Source organism: Lithobates pipiens, unplaced genomic scaffold (genome assembly GCF_037356315.1).
Source record: "Lithobates pipiens isolate NorthernLeopardFrog02 unplaced genomic scaffold, aLitPip1_a1.2 Scaffold_22, whole genome shotgun sequence".
Taxonomy (NCBI): domain Eukaryota; kingdom Metazoa; phylum Chordata; class Amphibia; order Anura; family Ranidae; genus Lithobates; species Lithobates pipiens.
Window position 1 is genome coordinate 338,260,900 of NW_027507784.1, and position 22,343 is coordinate 338,283,242.

The following is a 22,343-nucleotide window of genomic DNA, read 5'->3' on the forward strand; positions in this document are numbered from 1 at the left end:
GATATTCCGACGGAAACAATCCGATGGAGCCCACACACGGTCGGATTATCTGACAATTCTCCGTCGGAATGTCCGACCGTGTGTACAAGGGCTAACACCATTACTAGCCCATTGCAAAGCCCCGCTCACATACATATAGTAGCATATGATACCTCATAGACTTCCGTATTTCACCCCAATAATGTTTAAGGACTTGTCCATTGTGCCTTGTGATTTTCTTGATTTATTGATTCCCAATCTCTTACCAGTGTCACTTTTGATTTGTAAATACCAATGGGTATATTTTATTAGAGATGCGATAGGACGTTTGACCATGGGGTCCCTTGGATCTACTCCATCCACCCCAGCTGGGAATGGCTACAACAAAGAATTATTATATAAGTGACTGCTTGTGTTTTTCATGGCTCAACCCTTATCTGCTGTAAGGCTCGGTTCACACAGGGGGCGACACGAGGCGACACGACTTGCCGTGCCGCGACCTGACAAGTCGCCCCCGTTCTGTACTACGGAACCGTTCTAAGAGGAGCGACTCGAGTCGCTCCGACTTAGAAAAAAGGTTCCTGTACTACTTTTGGGCGACCTCGGGCGACTTGCATTGACTTCTATACAGAAGTCATTTGCAAGTCGCCGCTGAGGTCGCGGCAGGTCGCGGCATGGCAAGTCATGTCGCCCCCTGTGTGAACCGAGCCTTAGTATCCACTACAAAATGTTTGGAGAATGTTGAAACTTGGATAAATATACAGCTAGAACATTTTTAATTCCTTTGAGTAAAGCATTCTTGTGTCTGGAGAGAAGAAATAGATTGACAGTCCAAGGATAGAAAAATAGATCATTGTTGGAGGTGGATTGCTGGAGGTGACTACAATAATGATTCCTCTGGTTATTAAACATTTCCGAGTTTTGTACTCATTTCCCACCATTATAAGTGGAGTCTCTTCTCTCCGCCATCCTCTGATCTCAGCATTTTCCATGGCACATAAACCACTTATTCTGAATATACTTCGCCATTTATCTACAGCTCGGTACTCCGGGGGATTGGCTGCAATCATTCTCATTGCTACAATAAGATGGAAATATTCCTCCTCTAAAAACTCGATGAAATGGTTAAGCTCGGCTCATTATCGCAGACCTATAAAAGTCTGAATTGTGATATCATCTGGCCTGTTAAGTTGCCTGACCTTTTCCAGCACAGCAAACATTGATTTAAGGTTATAAATGTTAACAGCCGGCTTACAATTCCACCCCTAATGGAGCCGGGCGGCCATGGCTCAACTCTTCTTTTGCCGAGAATATCAGAGGAACAAAACAGAATCTGCCTTCATTGGGTGTGCATTTCTTGTACTTTGTAGATGTGAAGTGGAACTCTGGACAAAATTAAAAATGGCTTATATGGTGCCTTTTTCCTTTGGCATTAACACAGCATGTTTTGTATTTGTGAGTGCCTTAGGTCATGTTTGCCAGCACAGGGGTGCACCGGTGTTTCCATACATCCCTGCACAGGCAGTCCCATTCATGTCAATTGGGACGCAGTGGCTGCACGGACACAGCACCACTGCTGCCAATTGGACAGCCAAATGGGTGCGGGTGCATGCAGATTCAGGTTCCCGAATGAAGACAGGGGACATGGAAAATCTGTAGAGGACTACCTTGCGTCCTCTGCACTGGGCTCCCAGCAATCATCTTGGGGAAACCTGTGTCTGATTGGCAACTCTCCCAAGATTTGGGCAGCCATGTTGAACACAGAGAAGCTACTGTCCCTGATGGGTCATTCTGGTGCGCCCTGCAATGTGGGGCATGTTAAGTAGGGAAAGAGATGCTCTGGCTAAGGAGAGATAGAAATAGTGCTGGGAAAGGTTCACGTATATAGTTACATAGTAAGTCAGGTTAAAAAAAAAGTCACAAGTCCAACTAGTTCAACCAAAAAAAAAAAAAAAAAAAAAATACAATCCCATATGTAGAGGAAGGTCAGCTTAGGGTTGGTCCGGAAAAAGTTCTTGCAGAGGAGGGTCAGCTTAGGGTTGGACTGGGAAATGTTCTTGTAGAGAAGGGTCAGCTTAAGGTTGGTCTGGGAAGGGTACTTGTAGAGGAGGGTCAGCTTGGGGTTGATCCGGGAATGATTCTTGTACAGGAGGGTCAGCCTAGGGCAGTGATTGTGAACCTTGGCACCCCAGATGTTTTGGAGCTACATTTCCCATGATGCTCATGCACTCTGCAGTGTACTGGAGCATCATGGGAAATGTAGTTCCAAAACGTCTGGGGTGCCAAGGTTCGCCATCACTGGCCTAGGGTTTGGTCTGGGAAAGGTTCTTGTAGAGGAGTGTCAGTTTAGGGTTGGTCTAGGAAAAGTTCCTGTAGAGTAGGGTCAGTTTAAGGTTGTTCCAGGAAAGGTACTGTAGAGGAGAGTTAGCTTAGGGTTGGTCCGGGAAAGGTACCTGTAGAGGAGGGTCAGCGTAAGGTTGATCCAGGAAAGGTTCCTGTAGAGGAGAGTTAGCTTAGGGTTGTTTCCAGAAAGGTTCCTGTAGAGGAGAGTTAGCTTAGGTTTGGCCTGGGAAAGGTTCCTGCAGAGGAGGGTCAGCGTAAGGTTGATCCAGGAAAGGTTCCTGTAGAGGAGAGTTAGCTTAGGGTTGTTTCCAGAAAGGTTCCTGTAGAGGAGAGTTAGCTTAGGTTTGGCCTGGGAAAGGTTCCTGCAGAGGAGGGTCAGCTTACAGTTGTTCCAGAAAAGGTTCCTGTAGAGGAGAGAGTCAGCTTTGGGTAGTTCCAGGAACGGTTCCTGTAGAGTAGGATCAGCTAAGGGCTGTTACAGGAAAGGTTCTGTAGAGGAGAGTTAGCTTAGTGTTGGTATGGGAAAGGTTCCTACAGAGGAGAGTCAGCTTAGGGTTGTTCCAGGAACGGTTCCTTTAGAGTAGGAAAAATCAAAAAAGAAATATTAGGGACTTTAAGGAAGCCAAAACCTGGTAAGGTCACGTATTTCCATCCCTTGGGACTTTAAATGAAATCATGGCCCGGTAAGGTCATGCATTTCCATCCCTTATTGGTTCATGAGGAAGAGAGCATAGAAGGAGGGACTTTATATGAAGCACATGGCTGCAAATAAGTAAATAGGTGAACATTGGGAATTAATTTGATAAAACATATGGGCAATATTGATATCAAGAAAAACAATGGACATAATAATCAAAATAGACATGATGATAACATAAAGTAATATGTTATGTTATCATTATGTCTATTGTGATTATCATGTCCATTGTTTTTCTTGATATCAATATTGTCCATATGTTTTATCAAATGAATTCCCCGTGTTCACCTATTTACTGATTTGCAACCATGTGCTTCATATAAAGCCCCACCTTCTGTGCTCTCTTCCTGTAGAGTAGGGTCAGCTAGGGGCTGTTACAGGAAAGGTTCTGTAGAGGAGAGTTAGCTTAGTGTTGGTACGGGAAAGGTTCCAACAGAGGAGAGTCAGCTTAGGGTTGGTCCAGGAAAGGTTCCTGTAGAAGAGTGTCAGATTAGAGTTGGCCCGGGAAAGGTTCCTGTAGAAAAGAGTAAGCTTAAGGTTGGTCCGGGAAAGGTTCCTGTAGAAAAGAGTAAGCTTAAGGTTGCTCCGAGAAAGGTTCCTGTAGAGGAGGGTCAGTTAAGGGTTGGTCTGGGAAATGTTCTTGTCGAGAAGGTTCAGCTTAGGGTTGGTCCTATAACCCCTGGAACATATCTCGTATGGGGAAGGTCCTTTCTCCCAGCCTTCATCTGGTTTGGTGCATCCTTGTGCTTTGTATCGCTGACATAGCACCTTATTTTCACAAAAAGGGAAAAGGTGAACTAACCTCAAATATCCTGGTCACCCCTCAAGACCCTGCCGCCCAAAGCGGCCATGATACCCTAGGCTGCTGGTATAGCAGTCCATACATCGTACACTGCAATATATACCAAGTACTGCATATATCATAATGTTCTCAATGGCAAGTGCTCATTGGTCAGGGCAGTCAGGAGGCTTCTTCTTCTGCTAAGGTGCCCCAAAAGAAAGAAGCACTTGTCATTGGTCAGCTGAGTCACATTGAGACCATTATGATTGATTTACGCATTCTGAGGCTGTGCATTGTGGTGTACAGTACACTGATCACTACACCGGTAGTAGCACGGGTGATCGCGGCCGCTATATGCAGCGGGGTCCAGAGGGGCGACCAGGAGTTGAATTTCTTTTTTTTTTTCCCGAAAATTCCTTTTGTTTCCAAAAATTCCTTTTTTTCCCTGAAAAGGTGAACTTGCCCTTTTAGATGAACATTGCAATAACTCAATTTGAACACCAAAAATACACTATACGTTCCGTTTAAGAATATGTTTTCTTCGCAATAAAAATACAATTGTCAAATTTAGTATACAATATTTTATTACACTCTTTGCTAAAAACAAACAAAAAAAAAAAAAAGAAGGCACATTATAACAATCATATCTTTGCAAACAAAGCCATAACAAAATGTTTAAAAGACCACTGCAGGTTGAAAATAAAAATTGCTCAAAAATGAAAGTGTTTTAAATCAACAAACTAAAAAAAATGATATATTGCAGCTTATCAACCTTAAGGTGTGATGGTTGCATTAGTTTCCCTCAGACTTTTTTTTTGGTTTCTTTTTGTTTTCACCTGGCGATCCTGCCAGTAACACACTTCCTATCCTATCCTTCGGTTTCTCTTCTGGTTTGGACTTCAAACACCTTTTCCTCAACTCATTGCCATCACATTTCTGTATCTCAGGGATCTTCAAACTTTCTGGGCAAGTTTACTGTCCTTCAGACTTTGAGGGGGGGCCACAATGTGGCCAATGGGAGTAGAAAATGTCCCCATTATTGGTACTAATGGGAGGAATATTGTCCCATTGCTGGTATTAGGGGAAGAAATAGTGCCCCGTCATTGGTGTCTTTGGGAGGAATAGGGCCATGCTGTTGCTAACAGTGGGAGGAATCATGGGCATCAATGAGAAGAATAGTGCCACACTGTTTGGGTCAGTGGTAGGACTAGAACCCTATTGTTGGGGTCAGTGACAAGAATTCTCATTTGTGTAAGTGGGAGGAATAGTGTCTCAAGGGCATGAAAAAGGCAAGCAAAAGGGCCACATCCAGCATTTTGGAGACCACTGCTGTAGCTCACAGAAGATGAAGCTGATAACAACACCGGAGGCTACAAGGACACTGCATTTCTGGCAAAAGCAATAGTTATTTTTCAGTACTTGCCTTAAAGTGGTTGTAAACCCTTACAAACCACTTTGACCTACAGGTAAGCCTAGATTAAGGCTTACCTGTAGGTCCAAGAAATATCTCCTAAACCTATACGGTTTAGGAGATATTTGCCCGAAGACAGGCACCACTGTCTACGGCGCATGCGCCGTAGACAGCGGCGCGCAGGCGCACTGAGCGCGGCATTTCCAACAATGGAGCTGCTGCGCGTGTCGGCTCCCATGCGCATGCGCGGGAATGACAGCGGCGGAGCTGCGAGACCCCACCGAGAAGATGGATGCGCCGGACTACAGGGGACAGCGGTGACATCGCTGGCTCCTGTGTCAGGTAAGTGGCACATAATGGACTACTATGCGATGCGATGCATAGTAGTCCATTATGCTTTGCCTTTGCAGGGAATGAAAGAGGAAGTAAACCCATTAGGGTTTACTTCCTCTTTAAATAAAAAAAAAAAAAAAAAAGAAAACTATTGCAGGCACCACACTGGGCTGGTAAGCTTAAGTTATTGTTCTTGGATTTAGATATGCTTGTAATATGACATGACATATTAAAGAGGCGCAGGAGAGGTTGTATTGCTTCACAGACTTTGTTTCCTCACTAGAATCCCCCTTAGAGAATATTGCAGACAACCCCACCCTTCCCAGCCTGAAATGACTGATAAGGCAAAGCCATAAATTATCTGCAGCAAAACAGAGAATAACGTCAGTTTCAACATCCCAAGTGTTACTAAACTGCAGCAAATGTATTTATTTACTAAAAAAGCTCATCACAAATCTCAAGGAAGGAACCACCATAACTACTGAGCGCACCTCCAGATGAGCTGGGACGATGGTAATGAGGGTCTGCGGATGCTAACATGTTTCAAGGGTGCTCTCCCTACTTCAGAGGTCTGAAGAGGAGCAGGCACCCTCAAAACACATTAGCATCTGTAGGCACTTTGTTGCATCGTTCCCATCTCATCTGGAGGTATGCTTAGTGTTTCTGGTGGTTCCTTCCTTGAGATTTGTGATGAGCCTTTTATTAGTGTCTGTGAGTATAATTTTTTTTATCTCCTAAATAAATGGTGTCTTGGTTACTGCATGAGGCTGGTGCACCCCCTTCTGTCTTTTTTGCATATGCGTTGTCCATGGCCAAGAGTGCATGCTTCCAGCACGGGGATGGAGAGGTCACAGACAGTTCCGAGTCTCTAGTAATGATCAGGAGCCGGTTGAACTGATTTATAATCATATGACCACTGTGACAGCATCTACGATTAAGCCCAGCAAATGACGAAACGCGTCGGTGGAGTTCTCTACAGGTGGAGAACAGGAGCTGAAGCCATCTTTTACGCATCTCGATCACATTTATGCAACAGGGAGTCAGTGTCGGTGTGCAGATGGCCACCATTTAGTTGAAATCCACCGTGACAGCCAATCACAGTAGTCATGCCAGCCACAGTGCTTCCCCCACCCCCCGCCAGACATAAAGACCAAAATAAAGGGATGCTGGGGCTGGACAGGACTGACACCAGGATTAGCTTGGGTTGGTGCTGAACCCAGAAGGAAGCTGTCAGTGCTGGCCACATTCAGCTGCATGCAAAAAGGTCTGGAGATGCTTATGACATCATTGTTTCGTATGGTAACATGGCCATATTAATTTAAAGCAGCCTCTCTTAACCAGAGTTCAATGGAAATCTAAGGTTCCTCCAGAGGTTGGTTCCTTTAGGTTCCTTGCGCAAAGGGGGTTCCTAGGGGTCCCTTGAGAAAGGAGCAATTTCCATCTCTCTGACACCATTGATTTTTTTTTTTAGCTATCTGTAAGCCCTTGTACACACGGTCGGAGATTCCGACGGAATGTGTCCGATCGGACCGTTTTGTCGGATATTCCGACTGTGTGTGGTCTCCATCGGACTGTTTACGTCGGAGTATCCGACGGACCAAGTTTTCCAACTTGTTGGTAAAATCTTCCAACAAAATGCTCCGATCGGACATACTCCGATCATGTGTAGAGAATTCCGATCGGACAAAGTGCCACGCATGCTCAGATCAAATTCCTACACCAAAGCTATTGGCTACTAGCCTGAATGTAGTCCCGTCGTAATGAAATAACATCATCACGTTCTGAACGATCGGATTTTCCGACAACTTTGTCCGACCGTGTGTATGCAACAGTTTCGGACAAAATCTGATGGATTTGGTTGTCGGAATGTCCGACCCGTGTGTACAAGGGCTAAGAGGGAGGTTTTTCCCAATGACCACAAGTGTAAGAAACATTCTTCCCAGTTGCCATCATACCAATATTCGGTGAGCTGTAGAGATAGTAATTATTAGCAGGGGTTTCCTGAGAACAGAAAATTATTTCAAGGATATATTCATGTTAAAAAGTTTGAGAAAGGATGGTTGAAAGTCTGCAACACTTATTGGCCTTACATAGCCATGCAGACAAGTCATTGATGTTATGAGCATCCCCGCACCTTTGCGTAGGTGCAACCTCATGGTAGAGGATCCCCTGCCCGCAGCAAATTGGCACTGACAACTTCCTTCTGGTTATTGCCCAAACCAAAGCTCATGACAATGCTGCCTGTTCAGTGCAGCAGAGACGTAACTAGAACCTTCAGGGCCCCAGTGCAAGAAACCATAAAAGGCCCCCCTCCCTTCAAAAAACGCATGATTTTGATACTTTGTTTTTACATATAAAAGAGTAAAATTGTATGTTTCTGATTTCAACTTGCCTTTCGGACAATGTTGGAATTGGCGAAGGCAGCACGCATGGGGACCTGAGCAAGGAAGCAGTTTAACCTACTTCCCTGCTACAGTCTCCGCACCTTGCCATCGGTCTCGGGGCCCTTCTCTCCCTTCCTTCTGAGCCTGGGGCCCTTCCCTCCAGGCTCCATTTCTCGTGCATTGGGCAGCCCACTGAAATGAATGGGTTGCCCTATGCCTGACATGCGGGAACGCGTGGAGGCCCGCTTGTGCTTTGTTGCACCTGTAGGTGTGAACCAAGTCAAAGATTAAAGAAAACAAGAAAAAAAAAAAAAAAAAAAACAATGTAACAATTACATATAACAATCTTTAACAAGCTGGTATTAAGAGCAGTAGTGATTTAGTGCTGACCTATAGCAACCCATCAGATGAAACAATGGCAGATGATTGGTTTGTGTAAGTTACTGCACCCTTGTAAATTGGCAATAGTATTTGGCTGAGACTTTAGTGCACATCGTGTTTCAGCCTCATAGTAGCATATTTTAGGAGACGGTGGAGAAGTGATGAGGGTATGGACTGCAAAAGGCTTATCAAGTCATGATGAAGGTTGTTCCTTTAAGGCTAGGTTTCTCAACCAGGGTTCCATGGAAACCTAGCGTTCCTCCAGAGGCTGAAAGGGGCTCCTTGAGTAATGAGCAATGTCTGCCTCTCAGATAAGTTCCCACTGATACCATTGATCTTTTATCTATCTATAAGGGGGTAATTATTCCCAATGTCCAGAAGTGTAAGGAACATTCTTTCCAATGGCCACCAATGCAAGGAGCATTCTTCTAATTGACCACAAATGTAAGAAGCATTCATCCCAATGACCACAAGCGTAAGGATCATTCTTCTAAATGACCACAATCGTAAGACGCATTCATCCCAATGACCACAAGTGTAAGGATCATTCTTCTAAATGACCACAATCGTAAGACGCATTCATCCCAATGACCACAAGTGTAAGGAGCATTCTTCTAAATGACCACAATCGTAAGAAGCTGTCATCCCAATGACCACAAGTGTAATGCCGCGTACACACGACTGGAGTTTGAGGGACTAGGTCCGACAGACTTTTGACTGAGTTCTGATGGAGTTCTGATGGAGTTCTGACAGAGTTCTGACGGACTTTCCGAATGAACGGACTTGGCCACACACAATCACACCAAAGTCCGACAGATTGGAACGTGATGACGTACGACCGGACTAGAATAAGGAAGTTCATAGCCAGTAGCCAATAGCTGCCCTCGCGTCGGTTTTTGTCTGTCGGACTAGCACACACACGAGAGGATTTCTCGGTAGGAACTGGATCCGGTGGAAAAATTTGAAACATGTTCCATTTCTAAAGTCTGTCGGATTTTTGCAAATCAAAAGTCCGCTGCAGCCCACACACGTTCGAATGGTCTGCCGGAATTGTTCCGTCGGACCTTTGATGTTGAGAAGTCCAGTCGTGTGTACGCGGCATTAGGAGCATTCTTCCCACTGACCATCACACCAATATCTCATGAGCTGTAGATATAGTCATTTTTAGCAGGGGTTCCCTGAGACCTAAAAGATATTTTAAGGGTTCCTCTGTGTTAAAAAAGGGGTTGAGAAAGGCTGATTTAAGGAATGGGCATTATCATAAAAATTTAGCCAATAAACGGAATCCAAGATACAAAAGCTTTGTTAATTCCTCAGCCGTCCTTCCCGGAAGCCTCAATACAAACGCCTTGGCGTTAGAATTTTCATTAGCCTCGCGCCATCGTGCCAAAAATGTTCTCTATTTTTTGTATATAATCCAGCATGCCAGTGGTGATCCCCTGAGACACAATGGGCCCCGCTCTGAGAAACGGGACTTCAATGGAGTTCTTCTGTCGTAGAACGCGGTAGTGTTTCCCAATGTAAACACGGTGAGGACGGTGAGGGGGCTGGAGAGATGATTCTCCGTCCTCTCAGATGAAATATTCTTTTTTTGACTCATCTATGGACTCCTGCAGCGACGGGTCGTTTTTCAGGGCGGCGTCGGCGCTTTCGGCAAATTCCGTGCCTTTTGCTTCGTTGGTGAAATATGTCCCCTTGTGTCTGTACTTGTAACGAAGCACCACGATGATGAGGACCACGAGGACCACAACCACAACGGCAATAGCAATACCTAAGGAGAGAAAGGAGCAGCTAACATTATCGTCACCAAGCACGACTCATAATCCAGATTAAAGTAGATGTAACCCAAAGTGGATGATGAAGTACAAGACTGCGAAAAAAAACCCAAAAAAATGAAAAGTACAAGACTAAGGCCGGGTTCACACCGCTGCGATGCGGGAACGCCGCGAATCCGCGGCGTTTTCCCGCATCGCATTACTCCCGCCGGCAGTTCACACTGCCCTATGCGGACGGCTGGGAGTGTCAATGATATGTTAATGACACCCCCAGATCCGTCCGCATATCGCAGTGCGATCTGCCGACTCGCACAGGAATCGGATCGCATGGTGTGAACCCCCATGCGATCCGATTCTGTTGCGGACCAAAAAAAGGGTCCCGTGCGAGTTTGCTGCGGGAGCGATGCGAATTCAGCCATACTATCTGTATGGCTGAACTCGCATCGCTACGGAGATCGGATGTGATTTGCGGTGCGAATCACATCCGGATCTCCCCCCGCAGCAGTGTGAACCCAGCCTGAATGGGATGAAAGTCATCCCATGAGATTTCATCACAGTAGCTAACTTGTACACTGTCTAGCGCCCTAAACCATGCCTACTGATGCGTTTTACCCCAATTGGTGTATTTGTATACAAATAAGCCCAACTGGGGTGAACCATGTTGGAGGGACGTGGCTTAGGGAAGGAACTGTGTTGAATTTGGCTACATTGATTAAATCTAATGAGATAACTTTCATGGAGTGCAGTCTTGTAGGTTATCCTTGCTATACTGGCTGAGCTGGATGAGCTCTTGCTTACAGCGGGAGTCCGCCGGGAGTTCCGCCGTTTTTTTTTTTTTTTAAAGCCAGCAGCTACAAATACTGCAGCTGCTGACTTTTAAAATAAGGACAATTACCCGCCCAGCGCGCCCGCGATGTCGGCACCCGAAGCCGATCTCTCGATCGTCTCTCGGGTGCTGCCGCCGCCATCTTGGGTATGGGAATCAGGAAGTGGAGCCTTTCGGCTTCATTTCCCGGTTCCCTACTGCGCATGCGCGAGTCGCGCTGCGCAATAAGGATGGACCCGCTGCCTCTGGGATCCGTGTGTTTCCCAGCAGGCAGCGGGGGACTTTCGGAAAGGGGTGTAATCTACGCCCCTTTCCGCAGAGAGCTATCCCAGAAGTGGGTGCAGATACCTGTACTGTACAGGTACCTGCACCCCCTCCCCCCTGAAAGGTGCCAATTGTGGCGCCGGAGGGGGGGAGGATTCCAATGAGCGGAAGGTCCACTTTAGGGTGGACCTCCGCTTTAACTGCTTCAGATCTGGGCCAATTCTCTCCTACATGAAAAAAATCATAATTTTTTTTCAAAAAAAAATTACTCAGCACCCCCAAACATTATATATATCCCTCGACCCTAGGGAATACATTGTTGGTCATTGCAGTTTTTTTATGTCACATGGTATTTGTGCAGTAGCTTTTCAAATGCAACTTTTTGGTAAAAAAAAATACCCTTTAAAGAATTTTAATGCATAAAAACACCATAGAGAACCCAATTTTTTATTTTTATTTTTTTATGTAAAAGATGATATTTCCCTGAGTAAATAGATACCTAAACAGGTCACGCTTTAGAACTGCGTACATTTGCACAATGGAGCAAAACTACGGTACTTAAAAATCTCCATAGATGACTCTTTAAAAATGTTAACAAGTCACCAGTTTAGAGTTAGAGAGGAGTTCTAGTGGAGGTCTAGTGCTAGAATTATTGCTCTCGCTCTAAAGCTTGCGCTGATACCTCACATGTGTGGTCCGAATGATGTTTACACATGCGGGCACGACCTACGTTTGCTTCTGTGTGCGAGCATGAGGGGACAGAGTCGCTTTAAAAATGTTTTTTTTATTTTTTTTATTCTTACATCACCTCTTTAATTTTTATTACCGGTACATTTTTTTTTTGATAATTTTTATTCCTATTACAAGAAACATAAAACATCCCTTGTAATAGGAATAGGGCTTGACAGGTCCCCTTTATGGATACATCTGGGGTCAATAAGATCCCCAGATATCTCCTCTACCCTGGAAAGCATGAGATCAAAAAAAAAAAAAAAAACATTGATCTCTCCTTTCCAGGGTCAAAAACTGACAGGGTTCACATTTGCCAGAACTGGAAGTGACGTCATGAAATCACTCCCGGCCTCTCAGGATCATAGAGATGGCCGGGAACCATCTGGTCCCTGGTCAGCTCTATAGTAATCCGTCATTGCCGCCAGGTCGGTTCTCCAGGTCCGCAATTGCATAGGGGAGCCCAGAAAGGCACAGGAGGGTGGTAGGAGGGGGGGGTGTCCTGTCCATAAAAGCAATCCAGCGGCTCATCAAGATATCTTTTACAAGATAGGGAATAGCTGGCTGAAGATAAAGATATCTGGATGATTCCTGTAGCTGCAACCGTTATCCAGATATCTCCACTTCAATTCCATGATGTCATATGATGGCCTTCCAGCGGGAAGTGGTTAACCATGCATCCAGAGCGATAGAGGACCCGAGAGCCAAAGCTTAGGACTTGGAATGGTGCAAGTCCTTCGAACATTCAAAGTGGATTTGATTCATTCAAAGCAGCTGACTTCTACACAGTCCCCGCCCTAAGCCGTGCCCCTCCGATGTGTCTCACCCCGATAGGGCTTATTCGTGTACAAATGTGGCCAGTTGGGGTGAAGCGCGTCAGTTGGGACGTGGCTTAGGGTGGGGACTGTGACAAAGTCGGCTAATTTGATTAAAGCTAATGGGATGACTTTCATGGCGTGCAGTCTTCTACATTATCCTTGCTATACTGGCTGAGCTCTTTCTTAACCATTTGCCGACCAGCAACGTACCTCGTACATCGCTAGAATTCAAAAGGTTTTACCAGGATGATGCCTTCAGCTACAGGCATCATCCTGGTACCGTTTTTTTTTTTTTTTTTTTTTAGGGCCGGAGGTTGGCCCTCTTGAAAAAGCAATCCTAGCGGCTAACTAACCACTGGATTGAAGGGCCAGGACAAGGGGTGGGTGGAAGGGGCGGTTGCCCTGGGCACTGTGGTATCATGTAAAGTGTGGGGGGGGGGGGTACCGTGAAGACAATGGAGGGTGGTGGGAGGGGGGTGGGGAGGACATCCACTCCGTCAACCTATAAGAACGATCAAGTGGCTGAACTAGCCGCTATGATCTTTCTTATGGTGAAGCGAACCGCCGGCTGAAAAAGATGATACCTGGATGATGATGGCTGTAGCTGCACCCCATCGATCGGATATAACCACTCAACCCTGACGACGTCATATGACGTTGGGCGGACGAGAAGCGGTTAAAGAGAGAGTGTAAAAATAAATAACAGAAAAATGCCCCTGACCCGCCCCCCCCCCCCCCTGTGCTTGTGCACTAAGGCAAAGACGCGCCTTGGTCCCGCACGTGGACAAACAGCGATCGTCCCACACATATGAGGTGACGCCATGAACATTACATCATGGGCAGTCATTTTAGCACCAGACCTCCTCTGTAAATCTAAAGTGGTAACCTGTAAAAGCTTTTAAAGCATCCCCTATGGATAGTAGAATTTCCGTCGCTGTTGCACGCGGGCGTGCGCAGTTTTAATTAAAGCGCAACGTGTTTGGTATCTATTTACTCGGCGTAACATCATCTTTTATATTTTACCAAATAGTTGGGTTATGTATTGTGGTTTTTTTTTTGCATTAAAATTCAAAATGGTGTATTTAAAAAAAAAAAAAAAAAAAAAAAACCCCATTGCGTTTGAAAAGCCGCTGCGCAAATACAGTGTGACATTAACCCATCATTTTATTCTCTGGGGCCTCTGTTTAAAAAAAAAAAAAAAAATATATATATATATATATATATATATATATATATATATATATATATATATATAAATATATATATATATATATATATATCAAAAAAATATATATATATATATATATATATATACATATACACACACACACATATACATATACATATACATATACATATACATGTTTGTTTTTTAAACAGAGGCCCCAGAGAATAAAACTAATCAATATACACTTATTGTGATTTTTTTTTTCTTTTTTTTACCAAAAATATGTAGAATAATACATATCGGCCTAACCTGAGGCAGAAATTAGTTTTTTCATATATATTTTTGGGGGATATTTATTATAGCATAAATAAAAAAATATTGCTTTTTTTTTTTCAAAATTGTCGCTCTATTTTTGTTTATAGCGCAAAAAATAAAAACTGCAGAGGTGATCAAATACCACCAAAAGAAAGCTCTATTTGTGGGGAAAAAGGGATGTCAATTTTGTTTGGGAGACACGTCGCACGACCGCGCAATTGTCAGTTAAAGCGACGCAGTGCCGAATCGCAAAAAGTGCTCTGGTCATGAAGGGGGTAAAATCTTTCGGGGCTGAAGGGGTTCATGGCATCCCAGTCTTAGTCCGTAGGGTTCAATATTGAGTAGGGTTCGCTCATCCATTAGAACACCGTTGGGATGAATTAGAGCGGAGACCGCAAGCCAGGCCTTCTCGTCCAACATCAGTGCCTGGCCTCACAAATGCACTTCTGGAAGAACGGTCAGACATTCCCATAGACACATCTCCTAAACCTTGTGGACGGCCTTCCCAGAAAAGTTGAAGCTGTTATATCTGCAAAGGGCGGAGCCAACTCAATATTGAACCCTACGGACTAAGACTGGGATGTCATCAAAGTTCATGTGCTTGTAAAGGCAGGTGTCCCAATACTTTTGACAATGACATACATAGTTACATAGAAGGTTAGGTTGAAAAACGACACAAGCCCATTAACTCCAATATAGTGTATGTGCCAAGATGGGGCCTCTGAGATTATAGAACGGGGCCAAACTTTATGGCGGTGCATTGATAAGACATTGTGGCTTGCACTGGGTGTTGCAGACATTAGCTGTGTTATCTGTTCCACAAGCAGATCGAGTGTAATCAAATAACTGATCAACAGTTTGCACAGCTAAGTATCTGCACCAACCAGTCCCCGGCATGCATGTCTACAGGGATGCCAGGGATGTGTTCTTTCATATAAGGGCTGAGTTTAGAACATTACCACATGCAGAAATTAATCTATGCCCCACTATTGGACAGTGAGGTACATGGGAAAGATAAAAGAAGAAAAAAAAAATAGAAATATCAGTGCACCGAAAGGAAAATTCTGGTTTTGAAACAGAAACCGAAAATTCAGGGTGCACTTGGACAAAAACCGAAAACTGAAATGGACAGTTTTTTTTTTTATTTTTTTTATTTTTATTTAATTAAAGTGGCTGGCGTTTTTGTATTGAAGTCAATAGGATGTGATTTTGCATTGCAGTCAATAGAGAAATTTTTTGCATTGAAGTTAATGGGACACAATGTTACAGTGAAATCAATGGGATTTTTGCATTGAAGTCAATGGGATGTGATTTTGCATTGCAGTCAATAGGGGGCATTTTTGCATTGAAGTTAATGGGACACAATTTTGCATTAAAGTGGGGTTCCACCCTAAAGTGGAACTTCCGCTCATCGGAACCCTCCCCCCCCTCCGGTGTCACAGTTGGAACCTTTCAGGGGGGGGGGGGGTGCAGATACCTGTCTAAGACAAGTATTTGCACCCACTTCCGGGCATAGACTCCCACGGGAGTCTACGCTTCTTCCTGTCCCGCCGCGCTGTCTGCTGGGACACACACAGGTCCCAGAGACAGCGCGGACCATTCCCATTGCGCTGCGCGACTCGCGCCATAGGGAACCAGGAAATGAAGCCGCAACGCTTCACTTCCTGATTCCCTCAACGAGAATGGCGGCGGCAGCCGCTGAGAGCCGAGCGATCGATCGGTCTTGGCTGCCGACATCGCTGGACCCCGGGACAGGTGAGTGTCCATTTATTAAAAGTCAGCAGCTGCTGGCTTTTAATAATATTTTTTTACAGTGAAATCCCTCTTTAATGGGACACAATTTTGCATTGAAGTCAATGGGACGCGATTTTGAATTGAACTCAATAGGACATGATGTTACAGTGAAATCAATGGGATTTTTGCATTGAAGTCAATGGGATGCGATTTTACATTGCAGTCAATAGGGGACATTTTTACACTGAAGTCAATGGGATGCGATTTTGCATTGAAGTCAACAGGACACAATGTTGCAACGTAGCTAATGGGACGCAATGTTGCATTGCGGTAAATAGGGGACATTTTTGCATTGAGGTCAATGGGACGCAATTTTACATTGAAGTCAATGGAACGCAGCATGACATTATCGCTGCTGCTTTTTTTTTTCATTGGCAATGTGCCGATAACTCTAATCAGGTTTTCGCACCGATAATTTTCAGTGATTTTTGGAGATGGTTGTGTGTGCAAAAATCCCAGCAGTTTTTTTAAATGCTCAGACCGGCCCGTCTGGCGCCAACAACCGTGCCACGTTCAAAGTCACTAAAATCCACTTTCTTCCCCATTCTGATGCTCGGTTTGACCTTCAGCAAGTTGTCTTCGCCACGTCTAGATGACTAAATGCATTGAACTGCTGCCGTGTGATTGGCCGATTAGCAATTTCTGTTACCAAGCAATTGAACAGGTGTACCTAATAAAGTCGCCAGTATATATACAGTGGTGTGAAAAAGTGTTTGCCCCCTTCCTCATTTCCTGTTCCTTTGCATGTTTGTCACACTTAAGTGTTTCGGAACATCAAACCAATTTAAACAATAGTCAAGGACAACACAAATAAACACAAAATGCAATTTGTAAATGAAGGTGTTTATTATTAAAGGTGAAAAAAAAATCCAAACCATCATGGCCCTGTGTGAAAAAGTGATTGCCCCCTAAACCTAATAACTGGTTGGGCCACCCTTAGCAGCAACAACTGCAACCAAGCGTTTGCGATAACGTGCAATGAGGCTTTTACAGCGTCCTGGAGGAATTTTGGCCCACTCATCTTTGCAGAATTGTCCTAATTCAGTTACATTAGAGGGTTTTCGAGCATGAACGGCCTTTTTAAGGTCATACCACAACATCTCAATAGGATTCAGGTCAGGACTTTGGCTAGGCCACTCCAAAGTCTTCATTTTGTTTTTCTTCAGCCATTCGGTGGTGGACTTGCTGGTGTGTTTAGGATCATTGTCCTGCTGCAGAACCCAAGTTGGTTTCAGCTTGAGTACACGAACAGATGGTCGGACATTCTCCTTCAGGATCTCTTGGTAGACAGCAGAATTCATAGTTCCTTTTATCACGGCAAGTCTTCCAGGTCCTGAAGCAGCAAAACAGCCCCAGACCATCACACTACCACCACCATATTTTACTGTTGGTATAATGTTCTTTTTATGAAATGCAGTGTTCCTTCTACGCCAGATATACTTGGACACACACCTTCCAAAGAGTTCCACTTTTGTCTCATCGGTCCACAGAATGTTGTCCCAAAAGTCTTGGGGATCATCAAGATGTGTTGTGGAGAAATTGAGACGAGCTTTGATGTTCTTTTTGCTCAGCAGTGGTTTTCTCCTTGGAACTCTGCCATGCAGGCCATTTTTGCCCAGTCTTTTCCTGATGGTGGAGGCATGAACGCTGACCTTAACTGAGGCAAGTGAGGCCTGCAGTTCCTTGGACGTTGTTGTGGGGTCTTTTGTGACCTCTTGGATGAGTCGTCGCTGCGCTCTTGGGGTAATTTTGGGCGGCCGGCCACTCCTGGGAAGGTTCACCACTGTTCCATGTCTTCGCCATTTGTGGATAATGGCTCTCACTGTGGTTCGCTGGATTCCCAAAGCTTTGGAAATGGCTTTATAACCCTTTCCAGACTGATAGATCTCAATTACTTTCTTTCTCAATTGTTCCTGAATTTCTTTGGGTCTCGGCATGATGTGTAGCTTTTAAAGATCTTCTGGTGGACCTTACTGTGTCAAGCAGCTCCTATTTAAGTGATGCCTTGATTGTGAACAGGTGTGGCAATAATCAGGCCTGGGTGTGGCTAGAGAAATTGAACTCAGGTGTGGACAACCACAGTTATAGTATGTTTTAACAAGGGGGGGGCAATCACTTTTTCACACAGGGCCATGATGGTTTGGATTTTTTTTTCACCTTTAATAATAAACACCTTAATTTACAAATTGCATTTTGTGTTTACTTGTGTTGTCCTTGACTATTGTTTAAATTGGTTTGATGTTCCGAAACACTTAAGTGTGACAAACATGCAAAGGAACAGGAAATGAGGAAGGGGGCAAACACTTTTTCACACCACTGTATATATATATATATATATATATATATATATATATATATATATATATATATATATATATATATATATATATATATATATATATACACATACATACATACATATACACACACACAGTGTGTGTATATATATATATATATATATATATATATATATATATATATATATATATATATATATATTATAATTTATATTTACATATATATTTGAATATACTATTATATTATATTTGATTTTTTTTTCCCCCTGAAAGTGGAGTTCTCCTTTTAATCTTTCATCTAGTTATGTTGTGTGCTCTCCATCTTTCCAGGGGCCCAATATTAGAACTTGTAACAAAGCCAGCATGACATCTTAGACACTACTTGTTCTATGAGGACACATTAACTCACCCGCTATCATCGCAACATCTGTTCCACCGCTGGAATCTTCCGCAGCTGCAAACATGGGAACACAGAGTCATTATTGGAACATCTTTTAGAAAAAAAATAAAAATACGACACCCACCACCACCGTCTGCTCCGCCAACACTCCGCAAAGTGCAATGGCAGACGCCAAAACGCTTCATGGGCGGGGAAGGGTTAATATCAACACTACCTTACAAGTTGCAAAAATCTTTTTTTTTTCTCTGAAATTAAAATAAAATAATAATATATATATAATTATTTTTTTTTTTTTCAGAACAAAAACTGATTTTTGCAACTTGTAATATACTATGTTGATATAAAAAAAAATAAAAAAAATTGCAACAACCACATGTTCTGATTAAAATAAGTAAATACATAAATAAATAATTGATTATTTATATATATATATATATATATATATATATATATATATATATATATATATATATATCAATCTCAACACTATATTACAAGTTCCAAAAATCTGTTTTTGCTCTAAAAAAAATATATATTTTTTTTTTTTAAATCAGGACATAGGTGATTGTTGCAATTTGCAAAAGTAGTAAAGTGCAAGAGAACATAATCAGGAGAACACTTACAACATACAGCCCACGCTTCTTCGCCGTAATTGACACTAATTGCTTATTTAATAAGGAACAAAGCAAGAAAGTGTAGTAGCGAAGGGCAGAGGCTTTATCTGGCGCAGATCTGATTACAATTAATAAAGTCAGATTGGTTGCTATTCTGTGTGGCCTGTAAAACACAAGGCAACTCCATACAAAGCCATCCTCAGCTCTTACTCCAGATACATCGCCAACCTTGTTCCAAAATGTCACCCAAACCATCAACTTCACTCCTCCTATGACCACCTGCTCTCCAGCCTCCTCATTACTTCCTCCAAAGCTCACCTCCAGCGCTTCTCCAGAGCCTCTTCCATCCCCTGGAACTCCTTACCCCATCCTCATCTGCTGTGAGTGTAATTGCCACATACAGACAGCAATGGTGTGATTTGAAACTGCCAGGGTGGGCTGCCTCCCCCCCCCCCCATTTTAGTTGCGAACCCTCCAACCCACTACCTCCCACCATCCACTCCTGATGCTCGGTCATATCCCATCCCTGCAGCGTACACAGCCTGAGCACAGGCAGCAAGATCTCCTCCTTCCTGCAAAGCACACTGTGTAGCTGAAATCAGATTCCCGTACACACAGCCACAATCTGCACACTGTGTAGCTGAAATCAGATTCCCGTACACACAGCCACAATCTGCACACTGTGTAGCTGAAATCAGATTCCCGTACACACAGCCACAATCTGCACACTGTGTAGCTGGTTACTGCAGCTATGCTGTATGCACAGCAGGGATGAGTGAACCCTGTCTTCTACCCTGCCAGTGGTGACCCCTGTCCTCTGCCCTGCCAGTGGTGACCCCTGTCCTCTGCCCTGCCAGTGGTGACCCCTGTCCACTGCTCGGACAGTGGTAAACCCTGTCTTCTGCCCTGCCAGTGGTGACCCCTGTCCTCTGCCCTGCCAGTGGTGACCCCTGTCCACTGCTCGGACAGTGGTACACCCTGTCTTCTGCCCTGCCAGCAGTAACCCCTGTCCTCTGCTCAGACAGTGGTGATCCCTCAGCTCTGCCCTACTAGTGGTGACCCATGTCCTCTGCCCTTCCAGAGGTGATCCCCTGTCTTCAGCCCTGCCAGTGGAGACCTCTGTCTTCAGCCCTGCCAGTGGTGTCCCCTGTCCACTGCTCGGACATTGGTGATCCCTGTACTCTGTCCTGCAAGTGGTGTCCCCTTTCCACTGCCCTGCCAGTAGTGTCCCCTCTCTTCTGCCCTACCAGTGGTGGCCCCTGTCTTCTGCTTGGACAATGGTGATCCCTGTGCTCTGCCCTGCCAGTGGTGTCCCCTCTCTTCTGCCCTGCCAGTGGTGACCCCTGTCCACTGCTCGGACAGTGGTGATCCCTGTGCTCTACCCTGCAAGTGGTGACCCCTGTCCACTGCTCTGCCAGTGGTGTCCCCTCTCTTCTGCCCTACCAGTGGTGATCCCTGTCTTCTGCCCTGCCAGTGGTGTCACCTTTCTTCTGCCCTGCCAGTGGTGTCCCCTCTCTTCTGTCCTACCAATGGTGATCCCTGTCTTCTGCCTGGCAAGTGGTGACCCCTGTCCTCCTCCTCCCTGCTGCCCCCTGTCCTCTTCCCTATTAATGAATATCCTCTGTATGATGCCCTACATATTGCTGACCCTGTCCTCTACCCCCTGACATTTTTTACTGCACCCCTACATCAGATAGGCTAGATCCGACCCTGCCCTAAGTATAATCTGCATGTGACCCTCCATGACTAAAATAGCTAAAGCCAAAGAATAATAAGGGTTGACCAGGAACAGTTAGAGTGGGGAGGAAAGAGATAGATGAAGCCAGAAGATGGAGCGAGGCTCTATCTGAATTCCGGCAGGTTCTAATGCACAATGTGAGAAGCTCACAGTGTGCAGTGAAATCAGAGGAAACCATTTCAGTACAGGGGAGGGGCCGGTACAACTGTGCAAAGACTGAAGGGAAGGCCGGAGATCAGATGGAAAGAATTTGAAGAAAGTAAATCTGGACATTCTATTCCTAGTGATAAGCAGTCGTGGGTCCGAAAGATTTTCATTAGGAAAAGATAAAAAAATTCCCATTTCTAAAAAATGTGACAAAACGTTGGCAGCCAGAGGCTCGAGCCGTGCCAGCGGAAAATGCCGAAAACATGACAAAAGTGGTATTTTTGGATGGGCCAAAAATAGCTGCCGGCAGATTGCTCGTCTCTTGGCTCATCCGCACTGCGGGTGACAAGTGATTGGCGGCAGGTGGCGGCGCGGGGCGAGGAGAACTTCTGTCTTTGCAGATGGTGGGAGTGAAATGTTGAACTGCTTTGTGAAGAGCAATTGTCCCGTTTCTTGATCAGTATTTTTTTTTTAAATGGTGTCCGGTTTGATTTCCATGGAAAGTAACTACAACCCCAATTCCAAAAAAAAAAAGTCGGGGGGGCCGTCACTCACGCATAGAGATTTCTCCAGATTCTTGGAAATCTTTCATGATCTAATGATGATATGTTTAAAGTTTTGGCGATTTTACATTGAAGAACATTATTCTGAAATGGTTTGACTATTTTTTAGATGCAGATTGGTCAACCTCTGCCCATCTCTACTACGGAGACACTCTGACTCTCTAAGATGCTATTTTTATACCCAATCGTGGTAACCACTTAAGGACCAGCCTCCTTTTTGAGATTTTGGTGTTTACAAGTTTAAAACTGTTTTTTTTTTTTTGCTAGAAAATTACGCCCAAACATTGTATATTGTTTTTTTTTTTTTTTTTTTTTTTTAACACCCCAAGAGAATAAAATGGCGGTCATTGCAATACTTTTTTTTCACACCGTATTTGCGCAGAGGTCTAACAAGCACATTTTTTGGGGAAAAAATTCACTTTTTTGAATAAAAAAAAAATAAGACTACAGTAAAATTATCCCAATTTTTTTTTTTTTTATATTGTGAAAGATAACGTTACGCCGAGTAAATTGATACCCAACATGTAATGCTTTAAAATTGCACCCGCTCGTGGAATGGCGACAAGCGTTTACCCTTAAAAATCTC

General features: G+C 44.2%; 1 pseudogene across 1 annotated transcript in view; it reads right to left on the reverse strand.

The window, feature by feature from the left end:
- Positions 1-4,358: 4,358 nt before the first annotated feature.
- LOC143925087 (cell adhesion molecule 2-like) overlaps positions 4,359-22,343 on the reverse strand; it is a 48,850-nt pseudogene continuing 30,865 nt past the window's right edge. Inside the window, exons 2-3 of the transcript XR_013261937.1 lie at positions 18,705-18,749; positions 4,359-10,080 (exon numbers count right to left, since the gene is read on the reverse strand). The product of XR_013261937.1 is annotated as a cell adhesion molecule 2-like (transcript). The remainder of the gene's footprint in view (positions 10,081-18,704; positions 18,750-22,343) is intronic.